Here is a 3,759-nt window from a genome sequence, read left to right as displayed (position 1 = left end):
TTTTTTTTTTGAAAAAATGATATGTTTTTAAATTATTTTTGAATAAATGGTAAAAACAAAAGAAAAAGAAAAATGTGTATTTAATGATTCTCTCTAATCGGTAAAACCCCACCGAGTTGTCGAGCCAAACTATGCGGGATGTTAGGTCACCACTCCCACCACCACAACATTAACACCCTATGGCGACGACACCTATGCCGACAACGGATGTCGTCGCTACAAGTCTATCTATGTCGACAATAAGTCGTCGCCACACCTTTTGGCAACATTGACCAAAATACTTTGACCATGATACCTGTGCCGACGACATGTCGTCGCTACAAGCGGGAACGACCAAAGTCTTCGCGGAATACTGAAAACCTATGGCGACGACATGTCTTCGGTATAAGTATCGAGAAATCTAATTTTGAATTATTTATATTCCATTGTCCAGTAAACCAAAACGACGTTGTTTTACGGAATCTATACCGACGACATGTCATCGGTAAGACACGTGGCGATTCGCGAGAAAACCCTGTACCGACGACATGTCGTCGTCACAGGGTTTCCATTTTTTATTATTTTTATATTTACGCAAATAATGAAACGACACCGTTTATCGAAACCATATACCGACGAGATGTCGTCGGCATAGGGGTTCACCCTAGCAGGCCGCAGTCTGTCTTTCATTTGCACACAGCGACGCAGGAAGAAATTCTCTCTTCCCCACCGACGAAAATCAAATTGAACCTTACAAATTCCGGCGATTAGCACCATGTAACATCTTTTTGCCCCTATTTCTTTCTTTGTTGCTGTGTGGTCATCTTTTTTACCCTAATTGGGAGTTTTTTTTTTTTTTGCTGTTCATGGGTTTTGGTTAACCACCGTCTTTTGTGACAACCGTCAATTTCCGGTCAAGTCAAAGTCAACAAGTCAAACTGGTCGACTCAATTAACCCTTGTGTACTAGGGTTTACGTTAGGTAATTACTGTACAACTCGCTATTCTAATGAGAAATCATCAATTGAAAAGTTCGTATATCTAGATTTCTTTAACCTAAAACTATGGTAAGTAATAACCTAAAACTATTGCATACTCAACGAGAGTATGTAAGATCCTTAAACATGGCTTAACGGGGTTTACGGACCTTGCGTTGCGAAGCCAAACACTAAAAAAGGTCACAAAAGAAGCCTCTCCCAATCTCTTTCACTCTATCTCTCTATTTAAAATCTCTCCCAAATCTCTCTCAAAAGTTCCTTTGACTTTTTGTAATCATTCGGGTCATCCCGACCCTTAATCGGGTCAAAAACCACTTAAAACGGAGTAAAAATGGGCAAAATAGCCTTAAGGAACTGAAACCCCTCTTTATGGGGCGAACCATCTTAGAACCGAAGGTCCCCTATAGGGACCGAACCTGCTAAGAACCGAAGCCGGAAGAGCCAAACCCGAACCTCGCATACGACGAACCCGAAGGTCCTCTCGGACCGAATCCTCCTTTCGCCTTCGCCTCATCTCGCCTTCGGGCCGTTTCGCTTCATGCACCTTCGGTCCTATCCTCACAACCGAGCTTCGGTCCCACCCTCTAAAGGAGCGAACCCTCGCACCTTCGGTCCCCCATGCAAGAAGCTTCGCAGACTTCGCTTTTCCTTCCCGATTTTCGAATAGTTTTGCGTTTTAAGCCCGTTTTTGATTATTTTAACACGGGATTTTCACCAAAAAACATATTTTAACATATAAAACCCCTTATTTCATAATTAATCACGTTTTGGGGCATAATACTTATCCATGAAGAGTGGGTGGGATATTATTGGTGGAGTGTTGACTTTGCTTTAGTGTATGACACAAGCAACCACCCCATGCCCACTCCATGACCAACTCTTGTCCTTCCACCATACCTAGTCATTCCATAGTACCTTTCCCACCATTTTTCAGCCATACACTTGGTCAAGTGCTAGAAAACCCTCCTCTCTCCTCACATTTCTCTCATTTCTCTCCTTTTTCTTCCAAAAGACAAACACCTTTTCTCTCTCAATTCTCTCTCTAAATTTCGAGATTCAAGGCTATTATCCAAGATTTTCTTCTACTTTTGGTAAGTATTATCATCCTCCATATGATTATTTCACTCCTTTCTACTCAAATCATAGATTTCTTATACACACTCCTTCATATTTGTGTTAGATCTTCGAATCTTCAAGCAACCTTCCAAGTGTTCTTGAGTTGAACATTTCCCTTCTTCAACATCCATCCACTGAAATCACTCAAGGTGAGTTCATACCCCTATCTTTTCATGTTTTTCTTAAGTTTTAAGGGGGGGGGGGGGGAATACAAGTTAAAACACCAAGAACACAACTAAACTCATCCAACAGCTTTCATCAGAAAAGTTTAACTCCATTCATGAACTGTTTTGGTCAACTTAAACATTCTAGTTTTCAAAACTGTATTAGGTACAAATAGATCAGGTTTATACCTTTAAAATGACTACTTGCACATCTTCATACGATTTTTCTACAATTTATGGTGATTTTTACAAAAACTTCCTATCATTTCAGAAACGAATTCGGACGAGTCTGTGAATATGAACATTTTAACACAAGTTAAAGACTTTAAAAAATCATAATAAAAATTATGAATAAACTAGACACATTTTATGAACTCTCAGAATTTACGGATTCAGTTTTCGAATTTGTAAGATTTTTGTATGATTTTTCTAAAATAGTACAAAACGGTTAAAAACTAGTTAACAACTTATAACTTTCATAACACTTTGTATTATGTTGAGAAAAGTGTATAATAATAAATTCTAAATATTGAATGTATTTTGTTGTTAGTTTATCATCATAAAATGAAATTTAGTCATTTATGATAAGGATTTTTCATTCATTTCGAACACATGTAATAAACTATAATAAGCATAGTTTATGGATTTTTACTACATGAGAAAGGTTTTACTCTCAAAACAAATGGGTTTTTCATATACTACATAATAGTAATAGTTTATGGACTCATAGCACTAGTGTATTTTCATAAAAGGGGTTCTTTTACATTACAAACGTTTTGGATAAACTATAATAGGTATAATTTATGTATCATCTACCTTTCCAACTCATTTACCAAAGGTTTTCAGTTCAGTTCACGTAAATCTGTTAATGAATAAATTTGTGAGACATTCGCTTCGCGTTACATCCTGTAACATCCAAAAATACGACCCAAAAATTTTTGTTTTAATAATAATAAAAATCATATACTGATTGTCACATCATAAACCATGTGTCAAATATCTCAACCCATAATAAAATGTCATGGACATTTGTGCCAAATCAAACTATGAATCAAAACAAACTCCCAGGAATAAGACTGAAGTTGTGGTGTGTGCAATGTCATCATCTCGAGCTCTTCCCTTTACTTGCGGAAGTACCTGAAACCAAAACTGAAACTGTAAGCACAAAGCTTAGTGAGCTCCACCGAACTACCACATACCATACAATAGCATATAACACATACTGGGCCTTGCCCACTGCATCAGACCAAAGTCCGGAAACTGCATCGGACCGAAGTCCGGAACTACCCAGGGCCTTGCCCTCTGCATCGGACCGAAGCCCGGAAACTACATCGGACCGAAGTTCGGAACTAACTGGGACCTTGTCCCCTGCATCAGACCGACGTCCGGAACTAACCAGGGCCTTGCCCTCTGCATCGGGCCGAAGCCCGGAAGCTGACTGATCATAACATAGCATACCATAAACATATCAACTAGCATGAACACATAACTGCATACTGCATC

Source organism: Lactuca serriola, chromosome 9 (assembly GCF_051521515.1).
Source record: "Lactuca serriola cultivar US96UC23 chromosome 9, Lser_US96UC23_V15, whole genome shotgun sequence".
In the NCBI taxonomy this organism is placed as follows: domain Eukaryota; kingdom Viridiplantae; phylum Streptophyta; class Magnoliopsida; order Asterales; family Asteraceae; genus Lactuca; species Lactuca serriola.
This window is presented reverse-complemented; position numbering follows the sequence as displayed.